Source organism: Myodes glareolus, chromosome 23 (genome assembly GCF_982192425.1).
Source record: "Myodes glareolus chromosome 23, mMyoGla1.1, whole genome shotgun sequence".
Taxonomy (NCBI): Eukaryota; Metazoa; Chordata; class Mammalia; order Rodentia; family Cricetidae; genus Myodes; species Myodes glareolus.
In genome coordinates this window covers 7,718,720-7,744,062 of record NC_142048.1, presented here as the reverse complement: position 1 = coordinate 7,744,062, position 25,343 = coordinate 7,718,720, and the positions used below count along the sequence as shown (strand labels likewise).

At 43.6% G+C, this 25,343-nt stretch overlaps 1 pseudogene across 1 annotated transcript in view; it reads right to left on the bottom strand.

The window, feature by feature from the left end:
• Positions 1-7,804: 7,804 nt before the first annotated feature.
• LOC125405957 (small ribosomal subunit protein uS10 pseudogene) overlaps positions 7,805-25,343 on the bottom strand; it is a 28,386-nt pseudogene continuing 10,847 nt past the window's right edge. The window contains exon 3 of the transcript XR_015736142.1: positions 7,805-8,346. The product of XR_015736142.1 is annotated as a small ribosomal subunit protein uS10 pseudogene (transcript). The remainder of the gene's footprint in view (positions 8,347-25,343) is intronic.

The window sequence follows — 25,343 nt, the reverse complement described above, 5'->3', positions numbered from 1 at the left end:
ATGCTTGACTGCTTCCTCTAGGGGCTCCTACTCCGTGTTCAACACAATCATTCGTATGTTTTGAAAAACTTTATGGTTCATTTTAGTGAGACATTAAATAATTGTTGAGATTTATTTTATTACTTTATGCACATGAATGTTTTACTTGAGTGTATGTAAGTGCAACATGTGTGTTTCTGGTGTCCAAGGAAGTCAGAAGAGGACATGAGAGCCCCTGGGGCTGTGGATCCTCTGGGACCAAAGTTATAGACAGTTGTGAACCACCATGTGGTTCCTGGGAATTAAACCTGCATCCTCTCCAAGAGCAACAAATACTCTTAACCTCTGAGCCCGCTCTCCACTCCTCATTTCAGTTAGATTTTAAAGAATTAACTTAGCATCAACTCTCCAGAGCCATTCTTTAAGGATGGGTAATGTTGCCCTTTGCAGTATTTCTGTTGTCTTCTTTGGTTTTCCTTGACTAACTTTCCTAGTAATTCGGGTGTCTTATGGATTGCCTCCTTATGGGCACTAAGGCAAACCACCGTAAATTCAGAGGCACCAATCAGGTTACATTTGCACTCAGGTAATTTTGGAGACCAGAAATCTGAAACGACCTTCACCAGTCCCAATCACAGTGCCAGTGTATTGTTGGATATTTGCACACTGTGAAGGTGAATTGCTATGATTGGTGTAATGAAAAGCTGAATGGCCAATAGCTAGGCAGGAGGTAAAGGCAAGGTTTCCAGAGAGAGAAAAAAAGAGGAGGAGGAAACTAGGCAAACAGGAGACACGGAGAGGAGACAGGACGTACAAAATGACAGAGAGATTATCTGACACGTGACAGAATGTAGATTAATAGAAATGGGTTAGTCTAAGTAATAAAGCTAGTTAGGAACAAGCCTGAGCTACCAGCCAAGCTTTCATAATTAGTAAGTCTCCTTGTCAATTCATGAGCTGGCGGCTGACGAAAATGCTAGCAACACCAGTGAACATTGCCACGCATCCCAGAGTCCCTGGGGAAGAATCTATTCTCTTTGCTGGCTTTAGAGAGATGCATTCATTATTGCGTGATCCCTTCCTCCCTCATCCAAGCTTTTGCTGGAGCATTTGCCCAATTTAACCCTCTAACCAAATCTCTCTCTGCTAACCTTCCATATGAACATTTATCTGTTTTTTTAAAGTCACTCACTCTCTCTCTCTCTTTCTCTCTCTCTCTCTCTCTCTCTCTCTCTCTCTCACACACACACACACACACACACACACACACACACACACACACTCTTCAGAGGACATGAAGATGTTCCTCCTTTCTTTCACCATGTGGGCTCCAAGGATCAAAATCAGGTTTGGCAGCAAGCGCCTTCACACCCTGAGTCATCTCACGACTCCTCTTTTTATTTTTAAAGAAAGATTGGAGATTATCAAGAAAATATTTTAGCATAGATTTAAACACAGGTATTAGAGGAAGGGGAGGAGGAAGAAGAGGAGAGACTTAGGACAACAGCAGCACACACACAAGACATGGGGTGTGCTGACCGAGGAGGAAAATGGCCTCTGGAACAGCGTTTCTCAACCTTGCTAATGCTGCGACCCTTTAGGGCAGTTTTTCATGTTGGGATGCCCCCCTCAACCATGAAATTATTTTCATTGATACTTCGTAACTGTTTTTGCCTTCATTCTGTTATGAGTCATAATGTAAATATCTGTGTTTTCCAGTTGTCTTAGGCGATCCATGTGAAAGGGACATTTGGTAGTAAAGGAGTCGCGACCTGCAGGTTGAGAACCACTGCTCCAGCAGAATGTTCTGATTGTGTTTAAGGTCCCCTGAATTTCCCAGTGTGGTCCCACCCACCTCAGTATCTATAACTTGGTCACATCTCCAGAGTCCCTGTATGACAGACAGTAAGAATTGAAGGCCCCAGAGGTTAGAACCTGACTGAGGAGGGTTATCAGCCGAGCAAATCCTATCTTCTCTGGAACTTACTTTACCCCTTTGAAACCTAGGGCACTGAAAGTCAAAGCATAGGAAATAGCTGTGATTCTATGACTGAAGACCGTGTGTGAGCACGGGACATGTGAGTCACATTAGAACAGAGTCGCTAAGGAAGCAAATCAGTCAAACATTTGACTACTGGAATCTAACTGTGTGTGTGTGTATGTGTGTGTGTGTGTGTGTGTGTGTGTGTGTGTGTGTACGTGTGCATGTACACCTGTGAGGACAGGTTCCCATGAGGCAGGTACCAAGATGGGCTAGGATGGGGATCTGATTTGCTCGTGCTAGGTAGAGGTTGTACATCTGATGTGGCGCTAAGATCCTAGCTCACATCCTATGTAAGAGTAGCGTCCTTGTCTTAGACACGGACCCACCTCTCCAATTAGGTTGTTAATTGGAAATTTTTGAAATCTTTTCAAGAACAAGGGAAATTACATTTCCCTGGTGCTATAATTAGGATCACAGACCAACCTGAAGAAAGAGAGATTTAATCGGGCTGAGTCAGTCTGTTTTCGAGCTCTTAGGAACTGAATCCAGGGCCTTGAGAAACCCATGAGCACTCTACCGTGGATCTTCATTCCCCACCGCTAAACGGACTTGAGAACGTGCTCTCAGGAGTGTAACTATATTTGCGTCGCTAATGCAGAAGGGGTTGGACCTTACAGCACGGGTCAGGAGCAATTATTGCTCTGGACTGCATAAAAAAGAAATCAGTGCGCCTCCAGTCCGTTCCATTTTGGTCAGGTATTCCACGAAGGTGACGTTCTATGTTTCAGCTTTCAGGGGTTTGGCTCTGTCCAATGGTCAACTCTCCTGGGAGGTCTGCTGGGAACCATTGGGTCACATATGTAGCCCCATAGAAAAGTGCAGCCACAGAGGTGACGTTGGACCTCTACTTGCATCTTAGGAGCCCATACCAATGTGATGCCACTTTAAATTGTTCCCTTGCTACGGCCAGCAAAAAATAAAAGCATAATGTCGAGCAGGACAGTAGGCTTGAGAGGCGAGGAAACCAAAAGAAAAGAGATTGTATTACCCACACCCAATAAGGCAAACTGCATCCCAAGCGCCTCTACACACAGCCAGGCTGGTTCTTTGTGCCTCAGACATTTCTACATCTGAACAAATATGATGCTCGCCCTTCTAAATTTCTTTCCCTGTGACTTTCCCTCACAAAACTCTGCAATTTTCTGGGACAAAGAGGTCCTTGACTGGCAATAGCACTGCGCCTCTAAGCCAATTACCGTCCCTCTTTCGTGTCATGATGCCCCCTCAAGTCACGCAGCCCAGCTCTGCCTCCGCACTCGCAAGGAGCATCGCAGGCACACTGCTGCTGACATTAGAGAGGCCAGCCGTGAGAAGCCCTTTCATTTTAGGAATGAAATCTTACTTCCAGAGTATCCGCTTGCATTTTTGGTTCTCAGAGCAGAAAAGCCTGGGAAGTTTCTAGACTAAATCTCTTCCCATTAAGTACTATTCCTAGACTATGGGATGAGGGTCCAAACTCTTAGATGGAATAATATCTGAATTAATAGTCTAGAAAGGGGCCTTCAAATTTCAACAGCTTTTTAAACACTATTAATAACACAGGCTTGCTTTCATATAAGCAAACATGCATAAATATGTATATCAACCTAAGGGGGCAGGAGACCTGGGTTCTAGCCCTAGTGTTAGCATCTGTGGTGACAGCCTGGCCTCCCCTCTAGGACCTGACTTTCTTGGCTGTGAAATGGTGAGATGCACATGAGGAGTCCATGGCTGATCTTGAAAAGCCACTCTTCACTTTATTCACATAAGACATCAAAAATTCTTTAAGGGCTTGTAATTTTCCATTGTAATTATCATAGAAAATGCAGCCAATACTCATACGCCTCTACATAGACTCTCTCTCTCTCTCTCTCTCTCTCTCTCTCTCTCTCTCTCTCTCTCTGTGTGTGTGTGTGTGTGTGTGTGTGTGTGTGTGTGTATCTTTATGGTGTATGCATAATGGAATTTTTCACTTACAAGAAGTTTGGCCTGTTTCCCTTTCTGATGAGCCTGAAAGCCCCCGCCCCCACTCTCGTGAGCACCTTCTCTTCTCTTGTCAACCTATTCTGAGTCCGTCCTCTTTTTCCTAGGTTAACCATGTTGTGCAGGGAGGCTGAGAACCTGCTTTGGAGAATGTGTGGCATTCACCAATAGCTTGGCTGTTGTGTATCAGAGAAACAAACCAATTACTAACAGGCTGTCTACCTGGGGAGGTCAGACCCTGCTGAAAACACTTAAATGCCTAAAGTGTAAAGCTGCCTCGTTTACTAAGTGCTGCTTCTGTAAGCAGAACTCCATCTTTTCTCAGTTGTAGCAGTTAGCCTGAGGGCAATGATGAAAGAGTATATTTAATATATTCAGGCTTGAAAATATCGTAGGGGATTTCACACCAAGAACTATTTAAACCTTTGGATTATGATCGTCTTTGCGAGGTTTGTCAAAGATGAGGAGACAGCTGAAATCAGGGGCTGGCAGCTGGAGGTCAGATCTGCCTGCAGCTATGTTAGTTTGACCAACACAGAACCTTTAAAATTCAAAAATTTTAATTTAATCCCCCCCCCATCAACTCTGAATGTGGACACATTTGGGGAAATAGGCTGATTAGGTCAGGCTTGTGTGGGTAGGAGGAGAACCAGCAGGAGACACTGGCATGGGCTATGATAGTGTGAGCTGTTATATATTTGGGCTTCCTCCCACTTTCCTGGCACGTAATTCTTCAAACCCTTGGCATTTCCTGAGTGATGGGTGTCTTTTCTGTATTCCGCTGGATTCCCAGATGGCTGGTTTAAAGGCTAATCTTTCCTGTCAACTTGACTATATTTAAAACCACCTTGGAGACAGACAACTAGGTGTGTTTGTGAGGGTATTTCCAGAGTCTCACTGAGGAGGGGGAACTCCATCCTGGGTGTGGGCACATGCATCCTGGGCAGGGCTGTGGACCATGCCACTCCCACTGCCTTGCTTTGACGCATGGGATTCCTTTAGATCGTAAGTCCAGATGAACCATTTCCCCTTAGGTTTCCTTTGGCCAGGTCCCAACAATGAGGAAAAGAACCAATGTAGCTGGGACCTAGCCAATGGCACCAGGGTAGAAAACAGACACAGGAAGGTGCAAGGCTAAGATCAGAAAGATGGAGTTTCAACCCTACCCACCTACCTCGGAGATTAAGCTGGCTGAGGATATGGGTAGCCATACCTAGTTCCAGAAAGGAACTGCTTCAGAATCCCAGTGCAGTTAGCACACGTAAGCAACTATGCTAGAGAGGGCATAGAAGCTCTACCACCACCACCCCGATAATGCAAATCTGGGGGCAATGTCTTTAATAAATGAGCCTGTGAAGAGAGATTTCAGAAGGTGACAACTACCACAGTGGGGTCTTCACACTGCAGGGTGTGCTGAAATCCACTCTGGGCACAGCTCCTGAAGAACAAGAGAGCCTGTGAAAGTCTAATGGTTATTCTGCTGTGTCCTTGACCTTCCGGGTCTTCTCTACTGCTGGCTTAAGGGCAGGCCCATGCCCAGCAGCAGATGGCCAACACAAAAAGAACTCAGTGGTTTGTGTAGACTTTCTGTCTCATTTTGCTTTGTTTGGGCATTTTTTTTTGTCCTACTGGCCTTTTATTTATATATTATACTTTGTTATTTTGTGTTTTTACAGGCTCTGTTTGAGTGCATGTGTTTCTGTGCCCTTTCTTTCCTTCTTCCTTCCTTCCTTCCTTCCTTTCTGGTTTTTAACTACTTAGTTAGCTTGTTGGGGTTTCTTTGTTTGTTTGTTTTATGAAGAGAGAGAAAGAAAGAGTGTGGAACTGGCTAGGTGGGGAGGTGAGGAGTACCTGGGAGAGTTTGAAGGAGAGTAGAATGTAATCAGAAAATATTATATGAAAAAAATGTAGTCAAATACAAGCAACTTCAAACCCACTCCCAATCCTTGGTGAGACTTTGGGTTCCATCTTAACTAGAACTGAGGGGAGAGTAAGGGCAGTGTGTGGAGGTAAACTGGAAAGTTTCTGGAAGCAGAAACAGGAAGGAATGGTAAAAGATTAAATTGCCAGAAGCCCTAAACCTGAGAGACTAAATTTAGTCCCCAGGATTAGCTCAGCACTTTCACCTGCCGGGTTGTTCTTCTTTCATTGGGTCACAAGCATCCTGCCTGTCCTAGTGACAAATGTCCTCCCAGACACAGGCACAGGGCCTGGTGCAGTATATTACTCCCTGAATGCTTGTGGCTGAGCCCCAAGATTGTAAAGCTAAAAAGAACCAGAAACTAGACTCCCTCCCAATCTTCACTCCGCTTCAGCACACTTATCACTGAGCCTATTGTAATCTTACCTACTGAAGCCAAGGCACGAAGTGAAGTGTGGGCTCCCTGGAGACTCCACGGAGCTGGGAGCTCATTGGTTATTCCACAAGCACTGTCTTATTAGCTTTCCAGGGAAGCAAAGCAAAGGAGTGATGGCTGAGTGGGCACACGCTACAAAGATGATTTCCTTCTCTTCATCAGTGATTCTGTACAAGAAACCTAAGAATTCATCCGAGAGGATGAAATGAAAGACTGCCCAGAGTTGGAGAATTAAGAAAAAGTTTCAAAAATCATCTAAAAGAAATAACACCATTGTGAAGCTGTTCCCTTCAAACTGATACAAAAATACCACCACCACCAAAAAAATATGTGAGTTCCAGTGGTTTAAAGCATTCGAATGCAGATCTGATTTAATGAACAAAAACTAGAATTTAATTCTTTTTTTTATCCACTGGAATCCTTAGCAAATGAAACCCTGCATTGCATCATCGCTCACATATCTAGAAGAGACTCTGTACATAAGAGGTCAGGACACCCATTTCAAAAAGGAAGAAACCTCTCTCAAGAAAGACACGAAGCCTCCCGCTGACTTGGTGGTGTCCTCAGGAAAGACAGCCGAATGTGTCTTAAGCTGGGTCTTCTTCTATTGAGAACCGAAAGTCTCTAGGAAAGAAGGGTGAATGTGTGAATGTGTGCTTGACTTCAGAAGTTGTGAACCGGAGTCAAGGGAACACTTTCAGGAGGAAAGGGTCTCTGAGCTGGTCTTGTAAATAAGGAAGGCTGCTACTACTGCCATCTTTGACCTGTCATCCCAAACACACACACACACACACACACATATACACACACACATGCAAACACACACACACGCACACACACACATGCACACACACACGCACACACACACACATTTAAAAAAACAAACCATGACTCTGGATGGAGCTATGCACCAGGATTAGCTGTGCACTTAGAGGGATGGGGCTTCAATCACATGGTTTTAACCTTGCCTTGAACTGTTTGCTACATAGGCAAAAATGAAAAAGAAGGAATGTTCCAGACAGAAATCATATAAGGAGCCAACCAATAATCACCAGTTCCCCATGACTACTTACAGCAATGATCCATTACTCAATTAGGCAGCCATGTGGGAATGTGAGGTAGAAATAACATAGACTGACCATGGAAACCTGCACGATAAGTCAGTGCAATTAGTTCAGTTTCGTCATGGTGAAATTATATGTTCACTGTTCAGATTAATCATCTAGTTCTTACTCTCATGGGAAAACCACTATTAACAAGTTAAAGTGTCTCTTAATAGTCTTTTCTAAACAGGTGTGTGTACATATGTGAATGTGTGAATACATATGTGTGTGCATTTGTGTGTGTACATGTGTGCATGTGTATGTATATGTAAATATGTGTGATGTGTACATGTGTGTGCTTGAACCCAGCTATAGTTAAGGCTCTAATATGCTTTCTATTTTCCCATGTATTTATTCATTTAAAAACATAACAAATTATTTTTAACAACTGATTAAGTCAATCTATTAAAACAGTTGACTTGGGCATCTGCTCTTATGACTTCACCCTCCACTCCTGGCTCAATTCTGATGGAAGTATTTTTGTTTAATGACTTTGGAAGGGTTGTGTAAGTCAAGAGTCGCTTGTGGATTCTCATTTGGAAATGATCCCACATCGTGGCACCTTCACTACGAGGTGTTTGTCTTGTGGCGAGTCTCAGTGTCTTCGTAGACATGTACACCAGCCCTTTCATTTTCAGATTCTTCTTCCTCGTGCATGGATTGCGTCAGGACACACCTTCACAGGAGGCTTCACATTGCAACTTATGAGTGTGATTCAAATTCGGTGAATTGCCACCTCAGGTTCCACTGTCTTTCTGACATCTTTAAAAGGCATGGCTGTGGGCAGCTTCCAACCAACTTGTTCCTCAGCAGGGACAAACGGCGGTGAGTCAGCATGGGTGCAGACTGAGCAGAGTTCCACTGCGCACACCACCACATCTCAGAGAGCAACAATCAGTTTCTGAAACACAAACCATACAAGAGTGAGAAATAGTTCTCAACAGTTCCATCCTGAAGGCAGAAATTGATTGTCAATACTCGAGGCTGGTTATGCAAGTTTAAATTTTAAGCATGTCAGATCATAATATCCATAGGGATCCAGTCTGACGCGACTAAAGCCATCTTTATTACAGATGTCATTTTGTCTGCCAGGTGACCTCAGCACATACCTTACCCCTTACAGGACAAATAACATCATTAATACTATCAGCCAGACTTTCTTCCCATCGACTACTGTTTCTGATGATTGGCATATTGATTGGAGGAATCCAGGACATCTAGGCTGGTCCCTGCCCATCCATGTATAGTTTAGCATGTAAACCCTTCTCCTACCATTAGGTGTGATGATCTTCCTGTCTTGCTCCCAGCAAGGTAAGGCTCTGTCTATAAATTCTTAGTAAATTATACTCTGGACTCCTGAATTTGCCCTCAGCCTCTGGGTGTATGTCTTCAGTTGCAAGAGTTTCTGAAACAATACCATACAATTTTATTGGTGTTATAAATCTCAGAGATGCTCGGCCATAGGCTTTTAGAAAACTACTCCCCAAACAGACCCAGATGCATTCACTTGAAACAGTATTTTACGACGTCCCACAACTGCACAGCAGATTGTAACATATTACTTGGATCTTGCCGATGAGTGGGCCCAGCTTTAAAGTCTTAGACGGGTCTCAGCTGTGTGCTCAGAGCTTCTGTGGCATTGCCCTTGGCTGCCCCTCTGGGAAGTCTTCTTCTATGAAGGAGGGCCCAGTCATTGCCCTCACTACTCCAAGCCAGTAACCTGGTCTAAGTTGTTTCTCTTCTGTAAGCTGATCTCAAACTCAGTCTCAGTGAGCCCTATCAATAGACAACCCAAGATGCCAAAACTGCTCCCAAGAGGTGACACCAGGCATCCCCATGATCAGGCCTCAGATAAGGATCGACACATACTTCTTAACACCCCATCCTTCCACTCCCACCCCCACTTCCGCCTTTACCCACACCAGGCTCTTCCTCAACAGTCTTTTTTGTGAGTGTGTGTGTTGGGGGAGGGGAGGTGACATATACTTGCAATCCTAGCTCTCAGGAGACCAAAACAAGATGATTTATGTGAGTCCGGAGTCAACCTGAGACATATACACCCCACTGGAAGCCTAAAACCTTAACGTGCTTTTTTTATTGCTATTTGGATCTTTTTTAACATAATTTTTTATTGATTCTTTAGAAATTTCATATCATGTACCCTAACTCCATTCACCTCCCAGTCCCCATATCTTCCCCCAACCCTACAGTACCTCCAAATTTTTTTTTTTTAAAAAATAATACCTCAACAAAACAAAGCAAGCAAACAAAATTAAGAACAAACCAAAACCCAAAACAATCGTCTTTGTTTCACCATTTTTCCCCACCTCTTCATTAGTCCTGGTGGCGCTGGGAGTGGCGTGTGGCACAGTACACCGTTTGTCCAATCAGCTTTACTGGCAAATGTTCATTGCAGTAGCTCACCGGTCTGCTTCAAGGCCTCTGGTTTCTGGTACACCATCATCACCAGACCCTCACCAGAACTCTTCTGGGATATCCTGTGGCCACTCCAAGTTACGGAGCTCCTGAATGTGTCTTTCCGCAAGAGTGGTCATCATAATGGGATCAACCTACCTGGTGCTACAAGGAGCTGGTGAGCCAGTGGATGTCTTCCTGCCATCCCTCCAGCCTGGGCCTTGAGGGTCCAGGCTGACCTGCCTCCACTGTTTTGATGGTACAGTACATACCACAGAAGCAACACTTGAACAGTTAGACTTCTGTCCTTGCTGGTGTTGGCCATAGTGACATAAACTCCTTTCCTGGTTCACTACCACTGGTCTCTCTGCTGTTCAGATCATTTGTGAGACACGTGGCCAGGCCTGGTCTGTTGGGCTCTCTGATACAGAATGGTGAGGGTGAGTGGGAGCCAGCCCACTGTGTGTTCAAATGGAAATGGCCAGTATGCAGCCAGCTGCCCTCTGTCCTCTGTGCTGGGCACCTTGAAACTCCTGGATTGATGGAGGAGGGTCATCTGTCTACATGTTACTTTCATTGGTTAATAAAGAGACGGCCTTGGCCTTTTTAATAGGCCAGCCCTTAGGTGTGTGGAGTAGACCGAACAGAATGCTGGGAAGAAGGCAATGAGTCAGTTGCCATGACTCTTCTCTCCGAGACAGGCGCAGGTTAGGATCTTTCCCAGTAAGCCACCACCTCGTGGTGCTACACAGATTACTAAATATGGGTTAAGTAATATGTGAGAATTAGCCAATAAGAGGCTGAAACTAATGGGCCAGGCAGAGTTTGAAAGAATACAGTTTCCGTGTAATTATTTTGGGTAAAGTTAGTTGGGAGCCGGGCCGCAGCCCACTGCTCCCACCACTACACTGGATGCTCTGTCTCCTCCGTGGACTTGTATCGTTTGCTTCTGTGTACATGGCTGCTCACCTGTCCCGCTTTCAGTGTTTCCTTTCTCTCACAGGCTAGGTAAAATGTACCACAAGCAGGCCTAAGAAGTTAGGTGCACACATACAGAAGTGGAACTTAATGAATAGATAAAGTTATCATTGTGAATTGTAAAATGAAAAGAGTTGAGACCAGTGAAAATAATTTGGCCAAATCAAGAATTCAAAATTGAAAATTTCATAGTAACTATGACGCCTGTAAACTGGACTGTGTGTTTTACATTGTTAAATGGAGTGTAACTCGGGGAGTATTTACTGACTAGTACGTATCAATACCATTCACTACAAAATATTAAATTCTTGTGCTCAACACAATCTTGAAGTTAAAAAGTGAAGTCAGCTGGGAAAATACCTAGGACCCAAGTTCTGATCCCGAGCACCCATGTAACAATGAGGTACTGTGCTGCCCACCTGAGATCACTGTGGGGGGGTAGAGACGGGAGGATCCTTGGGATTTGCGGGCCAGCCTATTCTAATTGGTGACTCCAGGGCCAGCAGTGAATCTTTGGTGTGTGTGTGTGTGTGTGTGTGTGTGTGTGTGTGTGTGTGTGTTAATGTCACTAAAACAACTCAACTGCTTAGAAGCCGTCTAGAAGCTGTTTGAAAAAAATGAAGCATGACCCTATTGTGCAAGGAATTGTGCCACTCCCAAATACTTACTAAAAAGTAGCGAAAGGATGGAACCACGCAAAGACGCAAACTACCTTTGCGATAGTGCCTCCAAACAGGAAGCAATAGCAGCGTCTATCGGGAGGTAACTGCAAAACAAACTTTGATATATCTATGTCCTGGAATACTACTGAACTACAGAAATGAGCAAACTATCATATTCAGCCTCACTGATGGGTTCCAAAATCACTTCACTGAATAAAAGGCGCAGACAATAAAGAAACAAACACAGTTGTTTCCATCCCAAAAAAGCCATAGAAAATTTAAATTAACGTAAGTAGTGGAGTGAGAGGGCTTTGGAATACTGCTTTTCTTAATTTTACCACCCCGTTAGTGCATGCTCGATGGGTTGCAGCACTGGTCTGCCTCATTGGCGCCGTCAGTCCTGAGGATATTCGGTTTAGGGTTATGGATGAGCAATACTTAGGGGGCAGGATGCTACCTAAGACAGGGAATATTTCCCATGACAGGCAAGGTATTATAAAATAAAATGGGGGGAGTTGTTGTGATCCAGCTGCCCTCACTCCTCCTGATTGACAGCGGAACTTCCTTGTGGTCTGTAAGTGACAAGGATGTTTGTGTACTTTCTGGCCGGTGGGTCTTCACAGAAGGGGTAGAGGTAGAAAAGGTTGGCGGGCAAAATAAAGCTTGCTGTTCTTCCACCTGAAAAGGAGCCTCTGTGTCTCAATCCCGGCACCTCCGCCAGTCTTGGCTATTCAGGCTGCGCTGGCTGCAGCAGTGGAGCAAAGCAAGTTGGTGCCCAGCTATGAAGAGAAGCGGGTCTGGGAAACCAAGAGCAAGGGACTTACCGGCCCATGGAAACTTTGGAGGCGGTCACAGTATTTGAAATATTAACTTTCAGACTGTTCACATTCAGTGTGAACGTTTTTATTTATGCCAAACATACAATCAGTATAATAAAACATGCAAAATAAGTTATTTAATATTTAATCACATAAGGTATTCTTTGGGGAAAAGTAGGACATGACAACCCTTACTACACTTTTTAGAAAGTCTCCCATAACTCAGGGGTAGCACCCTTGAACAGTTTGACATGTTCACACGTGCCACGAATATTCTCATTTATGCAGCTAATATTTTCGTGACATTTTGCAAATGAAATCATTTTACCCTGCTTTGCACATTTCAGAAAGTACCCTGAGTCTAGAGAAATGTAGCAGTCAGTAGCAGGCAGTGCTCTTGCCGATGACCTGAGTTTGGTTCCTAGCATCAGCTGGCTCACAACCCTCCAGCTCCAGGGGATCCAGTGCCTACTTCTGTGGGCTCTGCATGCATAGACAAATATCTCCTGACACACACACACACACACACACACACACACACACACACACACGCAATTTAAAATAAAAACAAAATCTTAAAAAAAAAAACAAACCAGAACCAGGCACATGCCTTTAATCCCAGCACTCAGGTGACGGAGGCAGGAAGAGACTGTGAGTTTGAGGTCAGCCTGGTCTGCACAGCAAGCTTCTTCTTTTAAAAATTAAGGAATTAGTCTTTGGAAAAATTAACAAAATGAAAATACCTTGAGCAACGAGGCTTGCTTTAACAAGATTTGGAAGCCAGGGACCAGAATAGCAACACTAGCCAGTAGGACAGAATAGCATGAGAAATGGAAGCAAAGCCACTAGTCAGTTTGAAAATAAACAGATTCTAAAATGTCAGCCTCAATAGCAATGAGAATATAAAGTACCTAGACAAAAAGGAGGCACAAATACACAGCATCTCTGTGGAGAAAATTGTAAAATTAAAGGTCAAACGAAGAAAAAGGAAATGGAAGTAAATGTGAACCAGGATTGTTTTGCGGAGAGGAAGATGGACAGTATAGAGATTATAGAGTTCATTTTCTATAAATTATTCTATAAATTTGATAGATAAATCCAGATCACTACGGAGTTTTTCAAAGAGCTTATCAAGCTATAAAGTTCATTGCTGAGAATAGGTAAAATGTAAATTTGAAAGGAAGTGGGGTTGACTCTATCTGTTATCCTGCCCTGGTGTAAAGATTTAACAATAAAACAACATTGGTGGTCCTGGGAACCGGCAGAACATGGGCATGGAACAGAGACTCCAGAGAAGGATCTGTGTTTACAAAAATTAAGTTTACAACAGAAATTGAATCTCCCAACAATTGAGAATATCATTCATTTGTGTGACGCTTGTTAATGTGATGGGTTTGATCTCCAGAACCCCGTTAATCCCAAGCTAAGAATCCCATAAGATCGATGATGCTGCCCACATTCAGAACTGGTATCCCTACCTTAATTAAGCCCCCTCCTGACACAAAAAAAATCACCAATAGTTATGATAATGTGAACAAGGGAAATTTCACAAGGTCCCATCCCTGACTGAAGAACCACAGGCAACTAATGAGAGCGAGGTAATCAGTCACCCCTGGGGTGAGCACCCTTGGTGCCAGTACCAGATGGTCAGCCCTGAAAACATACCAAAGCATGTTATATACATGTGTTATACACATAATGCAACCTATTAACTTGTACAATTAACAAATCTTAATAAAAATGAAAAGAAATCACCCCCAGGCATGCCCACAAGCCAACATAATCTTGACAATTTTTCATTGAAACATCTCTCCTAGATGAGTCTGTGTTGTGTCCAGGTGATGTCACTGGACCTGGATCTCATTGCTTTGGGCTAGGCTGCTGGCCAGCAATCCCCAGAGAGCCTCGTGTGTCCTCCTTGCCTTTCTTCATTCCCAGAGCTGGGATTCCATACATAGGCAGCCATACCCGATTTACATGGGTGTTGGGGATTTGAACTCAGTTCCTCATGCTTGCACAGCACATACCCATGAGCCATCTTTCCAGACCCATATTTTCTTGTTTTCTTTAACCTTTGATTATTTGAGGAGTTGTGGGTTCACTTCTTTAATAAACAGTTTTTGTTTTTAGCTAAAAAAATGAATATGCAGAAAGCTATTAGCCTGCGGCCACCTGCCTACTTTGAGTTATATGGAAGGAAAGGAAATCTATGATAGTACATAAATAAACTAAAACCTTGCTTAGGGATAGCTTTCCTGTAACTAATAGCCACATTTCAGCCAATAACGAGCAGCTCAGCCCATCAATTACTTGCAGCTCGCTGATGAGATCTTGCCCAAATAGTGACAGCTGCAGGCGGTCAGATGACTTTTTTATTCTGCTCTCAGATCTACAATATCTTGCTGCTGTTTGTGTCCTTGTGATTTTGCCCTTCTCTGTTCTGGTCATTTTATCTTGCTAACACTACCCTGATTGCTATCTTTGAAAAATAGCTCTTCCTTATTCTCAGTCCATGTTGGTCTAACTTTTGTGTCTTTTACTTTGTCTTTGTCTCTATGTGTGTCCTTCATTTCACTGATAGAAATTTCCTAGGTCAGTTCTTCAGTCTCATCTTAGGATTTCAGTTCTGGAAGAGCTTCCTAAGTTCTTTTAGTCTTTCAAGACTTACCCTTCTTAGGGAAGCGCTTCCTACGAGGTCCCAGTGACAAACCAAAGTAGGGTTCCTCTGACGTTCACCCTGGGAACCTGTCTTACTTACTTTTCTTTTCTTTTTGTTTTGTTTTTGTATTTTTGTTTTGTATTTGTTTTTGTTATGTTTTGTTTTGTTTGAAACAGGGTTTCTCTGTGGCTTTGGAGCTTGTCCTGGAACTAGCTCTTGTAGACCAGGCTGGCCTCGAACTCACAGAGATCCACCTACCTCTTCCTCCCAAGTGCTGGCATTAAAAACATGAGCCACCACCGCCCGGCTCTTAGCTATTTTTCTACTGCTGTAAAGAACCATCAGAACCTAGGCTTCTTATAAAAGAGTTTATTGGGTGGTGTGTGAAGTCCTTCTGTCTATGTGTTGCTTTTATTGGTAAAGCTGTTTAGGTCAGTGGCTTAGCAGAAAAGGGCAAGGCGGGGGTTCCAAGCAGATAGAGGAAGAGAGAGTAGGCGGAGTCAGAGAAAAGCCATGTAGCCTCCTGCAGGAGACAGAAACACCGGAATCTTGCCAGGAAGCCACAGTCACAAGGCAATACACAGATTAATAGAAATGGGTTAATTTAAAATATAAGAAGAGTTAGCCAGAAATACGCTTAAACTGTTGGTCAAACAGTATTGCAAACAATATAGTTTATGAGTAATTATTTCGCAGTCTGGGAGACCAGGAATGAACGAGCAGCCTGTATCGACAACTAGGGGTTCACAGTTTCAGAAGACTATAGTCCATGATCATCACGGTGGGGGGCATGGCAGCTGGCAGGTAGGCATGGTACCGGAGGAGTAGCTGATAGCTTACATCTTTATTTATCATTTATTTTTGGTTTTTCAAGACAGGGTTTCTCTATAGCTTTGGAACCTGTCCTGGAACTAGCTCTTGTAGACCACGCTGGCCTCAAAGTCACAGAGATCTGCCTGCCTCTGCCTCCCAAGTGCTGGGATTAAAGAGGTGTACCACCACTGCCTGGCAAGAGCTCACATCTTATCTAAGAGGAAGAGACAAAGAGAGCTAATTGAGAATGGCATGGACTTTTGAAGCTTCGAAGCTTACTCCCACTGATACACAGTCAAGAAGGTCACACATCCTAATCCTTCTCAAACAATTTCACCAACTGGGAACCAAGTATTCAAATACATGTGCTTATGGGGGCCTTTCTTATTCAACTCAAAATAGAATCAGTGTGTTTATTTGACTCTGTATAGAGCTCAGGTAAGGAGGTCACTTCCAGAAGCATGGGTAACCCCATAGGAGCAACATTGGAAAGTCTGTATTCACCATGGAGGATGACGGACCTATAGTCACATAGATGAGGCCCTTCTCCCTGTATCCTCCCAAGCCTATATACTTTTCACTTCCCAGACCATTATAATTAAGGTAGAATCACATACAGATGGCTAGGAGGCACACAAGGAGGGGTCCAGGGATCTTCCACAGCCCTTCTTCCATGAAGAAATGTCAACACCTGCCTTATAATGGTCTCTTGTAAGTAGGCACAGTACAGCTAATGAAGATGATAACTGTGTTCTGCTTAGATGACAACAATGTTAAACATCCAGACAACTGATGGACCAACCTGTCTCTATCTTAGATTTAAAAGCCATTTTATAATAAAGACAAACTGTTTATTGATTGAACTAGGCCCCACCTGTAACCTTAACTGCAAGTGCTTCAGTTCTTACTGTTCTAGGAAATGGCAACCACACTTTTGCCTCAAAAAGTTTCTATAACCAGCTTACAATCCTACCTTTGTTTCAAAAGATTGTTATGACTACATATTGTTATGACTACCTGTTGTTATGACTTCCTTATGACAACCTCACAATTTATGTCTCTGTTTGAGAGGGTTGCTTGACTAACTTGTTTTGCTTCTGTTCTGCTCCTGTAACCCATCTATTTTGCACACCAAATCCTCCATTTGGAAACTCCCTACCCCTAGGCTATAAAAACCTTGTCTTCCTCACGTCCAGTGCTGAGTTCTTTAACCTCTCCCTAGGAAGAGGCAGCCAATGTACACTAAAAAAGCTTGCTTTAATTAATTGCTTGCTTTGTTTAATTTGTCCATGATGATCTGGATTGGTGGTCTTTCTCCTCACCAATTTTATCTCTTATCATGATAGTCTCTTTATCTCAGTCTAATGCCTTTTCCACAGAAGGCATATACTCCTATACTCTATGCTGAGCAGTATCTTAGCTCTTACAATTTACCACTCAAAAAGACTTGCTGTCAATGTCAGGACCATTTTCCTTTTTCTTCATCTATCTTCTCTCAGATTGCATTTTATTTCTCTCCCTTATCTTTATCCTTGAATGGAACTTGCTTATTGTGGTTGACATTAGGAAAAATGTAAAGATTCCAGAGATACAAAAGAGCTGTAGGCAAGACTAACCACAAGAAAGTTTCAAGAGTTATTATTGAGAAGACCTTGACTGTCAATCTAAAGATTATGATCTCCAGGCAATGTAGTTGAGGAGGTAAGTGTGTAAAACAACTTAGGTGTTTTTACCTTGACTGTCAATCTAAAGATTATGATCTCCAGGCAATGTAGTTGAGGAGGTAAGTGTGTAAAACAACTTAGATGTAAAGGGATTTCCTACATGTAAAATTATAACTAACTTTGCATGAGACACTGCAAATGAGGGAAGCTTTGCATTTGACTTCACTGTATATTCACCACGTCTTCTGGGTAGATACTACCATTCGAATCTGATGAATAAGGAAACAGGCCTAAGGACACTTTGCAATTTATTCAAGATCAAATTGCACAGTTTGGGGACTGGGAAAACAGATCCGTCGGCACAGTGTTTGTCACACACACGAGGACTAGTACTCAGGCCCCAGTTTCCTTGGGGAAAAACACCAGGTGTGTGACACAAATCCTAGCCCTGGGGAGGATTGCAGGACAAGAGCATCTCTTGGGTTGGCTCACCATTAGCCTAGAGAGGAGAGTCCTGGATCCCAATGAGAAAAGAGGCCTCTTTCACCAATGAAGGTCGATGGCTCCTGGGTTGACATCTGCTTCCATGTGTATGTAAACACACACACACACACACACACACACACACACACACACACACTGAAATTACAGTGTTTTGTGACAGATTGTAAGACTCATCCTGAGGTCTTAGGGCTGGAAAAGTCTCTTTTCTCTTAAAACAGAACCGTTAGTTCATGTGTGGGATTTCAGTATTCTGTAATTTTTATAAAGGTGCTTTAGTTTTTAAAATTATAACTGGTTTGTTCTGGTCACAAACCCAATAGTCGTGGAATCTCTGGGGATAGCTAACTGAGCCATATTCCTTGTGTGCCTCCTGAACAGTAGCCCTGCTGACTGAGCAGAGAAAGACAGGCTTCTGTCAGCACAACCAACCTCTTCAACAGATCACAGTTAAAGACAGTCACCATTTACCTTGGAAGTATGGAGTCATAAAATATGTCCCCTATCCCCACGGTTTCCAGGAACACCTGATGAAGAAGGATTTAGCTAACAAATAATTTCAAAATCCTGGAGAACGTTTGTCAGAGATGGTAAGCAAACAGGAAAATGAGGTCACAGTATACAGTCCTTGAAGGTTCTCCCAGAATCCTCCCCATGTGGCCTGTCTTCTATCCCATGGAACATCTCCACCCCCCAGAAACAGACAGAGCAAGCCTCAGAGGGGAGGCATGCCAGCCCACTACACCTGGGCCAGTTCCTCCCTGGGTTTTCTCCTCTGTGTCCTTAACCATGGCTTCAATCATTTCCCCTTTTTCTGATTTGTGAAAAGACAATGGGATTGATTTTACAAGACAGAAGTTTACATTTTCAGAGAAATCATAGTCATTGTATCATCTTCAGACCTTTGGGCCTTAATGAAAACCAGTCAACAATCTAAAATTACATCTTTTGAGAGAATGCCATGATTGACAGTGGTTAAACATTTTTGGCAACAAACAAAAGACAGCTAATTGTCAATAACAGACCTGTAGTCCAGTCTCCCCCCATACCCTCCTGAAAGATCTGCTTCACTTGTGATAAAAACAAACTGGAAAAGAATGAGATGATACTTGATTCTGTTTGGTTTCTGTTGCTGTAAAGAAGGAAAAAAAAACAGTTCAAAACCAACTTGGGGAGGAAAGGGTTGGTAACATCTTCCATGCTGAGTCTGTCATCAAGGAACATGAGCCGATGCCAGCAGCCTGGAGTCAGGAACTGGGGCTGTGAAGAGAGGTTACGAGTTGGCTAACTTCCTTTGCTGGATTCAGCTACTTTACTTATACAACCATGGACCTAGGCATGGCACGGCCCACAGTGGGCCTGGCCTTCCCACATCGGTTAGTAATCAACAGAATGCTTCAGGGACCACAAACCTGCTCACAGGCCAGTCTCACAGAGCTAATGGCTCCACAGAGGAGCTTCCCTTTTTCCAGGTCTCTCTTATTTGGGTCAAGTTGGCAAAGACTAAGGAGCACAGTATCTATTTGAGATTTTTTCCCTAGGCAGGCGTGGTAATACAATGTTACCAGCACCATCAGCTCAGTGCTTTGAAGGCAGAACCAGGATAAGGCAATTTGATGCTGCCCTGGGCCATGGAAAGGAGAGCCTGTCCCAAAGGAAACAAAAAAACAGGAGCAAAACAAAACAAAATTTCTTACAATACAAAGCTTAGACAATGGAAAGCCTAATTTATTCCCAAGTTTTTACTTATTTCATTCTTGAAGTACAACATGTACTTGTTGAATAAATCTGTAATATTTTGCTCAATACAAATTGAATACATTTTAGGTATAAAGTAATTTTTTTTTTAAAAAAATGACCAATCCCTATTTTAATTATGTGTCTGTGTGTCTTTCTGTGTCACACCAGTGCATGTATCTGCAGAGGCGGAAAGAGGGTGTCAGATCTCCTGTAGCTAGCATTATAGGCAGGCAGGCGGTACCTGGAGCTGAGCTCCAGCCCTCTGAAAAAGCAGCAAGCGCTTTTAACCACTTCGCCATCTCTCCAGCCTTATGAAGTCATTTCTTAAATAGAACTATAAACTCAGAAAATCTCATATTTAAAAAAATCTGTAAACTAATGTCTAAAGGGATGCTTGTCTTCACGCCAGATACGAATTTCTCTTTTCTATATACAATTGGGAGGTCGAAATGATCAGAGGTCAGTTCTAATATCCTGCCCAGAACACCAGAATGTCTAATGCATGCCGTCACCAGGACACACAGTAGAGATTTTCAGATGAAGAAAATTCCACATACCCTAGGCTTCAAACAGCATACGCTGCCAAGTTCTAAGTTCCTGATTATTTTTCTTGAAACTTGCATTCATTTGAGCCCTAATCTCTCCTACCATTTAAACACGAGAAGCAGCTGATGGGACCACATTGAGCTATTTGTGGCTGCCCATGTGTTCGAGAAGGTAGCATGTGAAAACAGGATCTTTGTTCCAGGTGGTGATTTCCACCAATAGAATTCCAAGATATAAATGGTTGGGCTTTGACATCATGGTAGAAGTTTTTGTTTCTAGGCAACAGAAAGTGGCTGCGATATTGTCTCGCAGTGGCAGCAGTGGCTGGAGGAGCCCTGGGGGTCTGACTGATAGTGGCCAAGACTGACAGGCAACTCATATTGGGCATTGTGCATAGATACGCAGTTAGATGAACTGGTACCCACACTGGGAGCTGGTTGCCATGCCCACTCGGCCCAGTGTCAGACAGCAATGCCAGAGCTCCTCGCTCTGCCCTATTCACGCTGCCACACACTGATGCCTGGCTTCGCTGGTGCTCTGCTTTGCCCCTGGGGCCTTTGGGGATTTTCCTGGAGGGAAGCAGTAGCTGTGGGTGCAGGCTATCCCTCATCTTTGTAGGTGAACATAGGGAAACACAAATAGGTCTTACTCCTGTGTTTCTATAGGTGTGTCTCTACCGGCTATAGGGATCTCTAAAGGCTTTTCCCTTGAAAATACTTTATGGGGAGGGAAAATTAGAAGTGAGTGGTATGTGCACATGGTTAGAATCTGAAGTGGCAAGATGAAGAGCTGGGTGTATACAGATGTGTCATTTTGCGATAGGGACTTGTTCTGAGTGACGTGCTTTTAGGTGATTTCATCACGGTGTGAACTTCTGGGGGCTTATACACATCTGCATGGGTAGTCTGCCACAGCTGTACGGACTCAGCGAGGAAATGTCATCCTATGGAGCACAGTTGCAGAGGAAAACAAAATGACAACGTGAGTCCCAGAGAACAGAGAAACTGTAGCTCTGATGAGAGCCACGCAAAGAGGAACAGATCATCTTTGTGGTCATCCTTGCTAACGCTGACATTCACGGAGGCGTTGCTCTGGTCCAGGCTGTGTGCTGGCCTCTCCCATCATGTGGCCTTCTGCACAACCGCCTCAGGCACCGAGATCCCCAGGGAGGATGCATCAAGGACTGAGCAAAGCATCTTATTCTTCTGCTGGCTGTGCTCAGTCTCTTGGACCCTAAGGGAGTGTGAAACACTCTCGGGATACACATGCCACTTCCCAGAGCAGGGACTCTCTGCATCCCCATTGATGAGAATGGTCAGGGAGCCTGCAGGCAATGAGTGAGCACAATCCAACAGCAAGGAGTTAACCAGAGCTTGGGACATGGCCAGACCTAGGGAAGGGTAGCAGAGAACACAGTGGAGAATTCAGAAATGGAAGCAAGGCTATGCACGTGAGCAATCGGATACACTCAGTGATTTGAAAGCCATATCACACTGGCTTGCCTGGGCCAGAAAATCCTTTTTGGATCTGAACCTTGAATGGCTCTCTGTTATTTTATAAATAGATTTTCATCCCATAGTTATAAGCTGACAGTTGACCATGCTTGTGGTAACGTTATGATCTATGAATGCAACGTGGAATATCCAGTATTTTTAGTATTTTTCCTTGTAAATTGATGTATATAGTGAGTTGGGGGAATGCACATGCCAGAACCTCCTCTCTTTTTACCCTATGGGCTCTAAGGACAGAACAGACATTGCTGAGCTGTGCAGCAGGCTCTCGTACCCGCTGGGCCAGCTCACCTGTGCTCTCCTATCCTGGAGAATATGTGAACCAGCCTAAGTAGCCGACCCTGGCGCTTCGCAGTCAGAGTCCATGGAAGGTGGCATCTGCCTGTTTACTGCTGTCTCCTGGCAAATTTCAAAACTGACTTCAGATGATTGTGAATTGCCCAATTCTGAAACCTGGGTAGTAATAAGACTAATTTCAAATCTGCCCAACTGTTTGTGATTCTCTAGTGTTCTGAGGGGAGAAAATCCACCCTGTGCCTGGGCATGTCAATGGTGACCTAGGGCGTGTTCTTGGGTTTCTCTTGATTCTCTAATACCCCTGCTGGAAATGCTCACAACATCAGGATAGTCGTTGCTTCCTAGAGTGTTGAGGACTCTGTGAGGCACTTGGAGGAAATGGAATGGCAGCCACTACGGAAAACAGTATGAAGTGTTTCCCAAAACCCAAACCAGAGCTGCCATACCGTCCAGCAACTCCACTTCAGCCCCTTCAGCCTGCAAAATCGAAAGAACTGAAACCTGCACCTCAAAAAGATATTGGTACCCAAGTTGCTTATTATAGTATTGTTCACAGCAAATAGAAATAAACCAAATGTCAGTCAACGGTGAATGAACAAAAGAAATGTTATGTGTGATATGTGTTTATCACATATGTACATTAACAAATACAGTCTCAAACACATTTATTATATATACATATATTCACATATTATCCATATACAATCACACACATAAACACATGCACATGCACACTTATACACACATATGCACACTTATACACACATGCACACTTATACACACACATGCACACTTATACACACACATGCATGCCCAAGGGAATGTTATTTAACTTTTATGCATATATTATTTAGAGGCAGGTTTGTTTGTTTGCTTGTCTGTGTTTTTTGGAGATAGCACCTCTCTATGTAGCCTGTGCTATACTTGAACTTGGCTATGTAGCCCAGGTTGACCTTAAACTCAGTCTTTCTGCCTCACCCTTCTGAGTGTGGGGCTATCAGGCACGTGCATTTACACAGAAGAAAACCTGCTCTGTACACTGTGCTGTACCTGAAAGACTGTGTCGGTGTAACAAGGGAGTCACAGAACAGATGACACACAGTCCCACCAAGGGGGAGCATCTGGCCCGTCCCCATTCACAGCAGGGAGGACAGTGGGGGCTACAGGCACCGGAGAAGAGGAAATGAGGAACCATTTTCCATGACTACAAAGTTTCTGTTATTCTATTCTATGTATATTCTAATGATCCACTGTACAGCATGGGGCCAACAGTTAGCCATGTGGCACTGTGTGTTCTTTCAAATATAGAAAGAGGGTAGATCATAGATCTCTTCTTAATCATTATTAACACACACAAACATGCACACACACAAACACATACCAAACACAACACGCTGGGAGATGATGGTATGTGGAATCTATGTTGCAGTGATGGAAACACGGGTTTGTGGATGTCTCTAATCGTATTGATATGTGTGTGTGCAATTTTTATTATATTTATTAAGCCTCAATAAAGGCTTTTAAAAGACATAAAAGTATGTCTTTTAAAAATGAGACATACTTAGTAAAGCGTTTTCTATTTCCATCCATTTGCATGCAAAATTCAAGATGTCATTGTTTTTTACCGCTGAGTAAAACTCTAATGTGTATATGTTCCACACCTTTTTTAACCATTCTTCTATTGAGGGGCACCTAGGCTGTTTCCAGGTTCTGGCTATTACAAATAGTGCTGCTATGAACATAGTTGAACAAATGTTTTTGTAGTATGTTAGGGCATCTCTTGGGTATATTCCCAAGAGAGGAATTGCTGGGTCCTGAGGGAGGTTGACTCCCAGTTTCCTGAGAAACCGCCACACTGATTTCCACAGTGGCTGCACAAGTTTGCATTCCTACCAACAATGGATGAGTGTTCCCCTCATTCCACATCCTCTCCAGCATAGGCTATCATTGGTGTTTTTGAGTTTGGCTATTCTGACAGGTGTAAGATGGTATCTCAAAGTTGTTTTGATTTGCATTTCCCTGATCGCTAAGGAGGTTGAGCATGACCTGAGGTAAGCCAGACACAAAAAGAGGAATATGGTATATATTCACTCATATGTGGATTCTAACCATAATTAAAGGTCTTTGAGCCTATTATTCGTGATCCTAGAGAAGCTAAATAAGAAGGTGAACCTGATGAAAATCATGTAGCTATCCGCCTGGAGATTGGAAATAGACAAGAGTCCCAGAACCTTCATCTGGCGATGGATGGAGATAGAGACAGAGACCCACTTCGGAACACTGGACTTAACTCCCTAGGTCCAAATGAGAAGCAGAAGGAAAGAGAACGTGAGCAAAGAAGGCAAGACCAGAGAGAACCTTCATCCGACGATGGATGGCGATACAGACGGAGACTCACATTGGAGCACCGGACTGAGCCCCCCAAGGTCCAAATGAGGAGCAGAAGGAGGAAGAAAATGAAAAAGGAAATCAGGACCGCGAGGGATGTGACCACCCACTGATACAAGGGGACGGATCTAATGAGAGTTTACCAAGGCCAGTTGGACTGGGACTGAACGAGGAAGCGATCCAACCAGATTCTCTGAATGTGGCTGGCCCGGAGTCTTTCTGAAAAGCCATTGACAATGACACTGGGACTTGTTTCCTCTGCATATACTGGATTTTGCGAATCCAGTCTGTCTGGACACTCACCTTCCTGGACCTGGAGGTAGGGGGGAGGAACTTGAACTTCCCACAGGGCAGGAAACCCTGACTGCTCTTAGGGATGGAGAGGGAGGAGGAGAGGGAGTGGGGGGAGTGGGAGGGTGGTGGGAGGAGGGGCAGAAATGGAAACTTTTATAATTTAATAAAATTACTCTAAAAAAAATGAGACATACTTGAGTGGATGAGTGGATTACTTAAACACTCTGGGCTCCACGATGCATCATCTACTATTAAAGACAATGATGGTGCCTATATGTGAAGCTGTTAGAGTAACTAAATGTCATATGTGAAAGCACACGGCATGGTGCTTTTATAGGAGACCTGCAATTAACACTGCTATTGGGACCTTGTTTTCACACTGCCCTTTGGGACTCTGGCTGGAAGGACTCTAGATTGCCCTATAAAAACAGTTTGGAGAATAAGCAAGAGACTGCAGACCTCTAAAGGGCTCCAGGAAGGACTCACTCTGTCCTTTGTCTTGGTCTCCAAGACAAAGACTTTCACTTTAGAATGAGGATGCCATTAGCGTATGTGAAGACTTAACAGAAGGGAAACACTAAAAATTCAGGTATTGCCTGAGCCCAGAAAGAA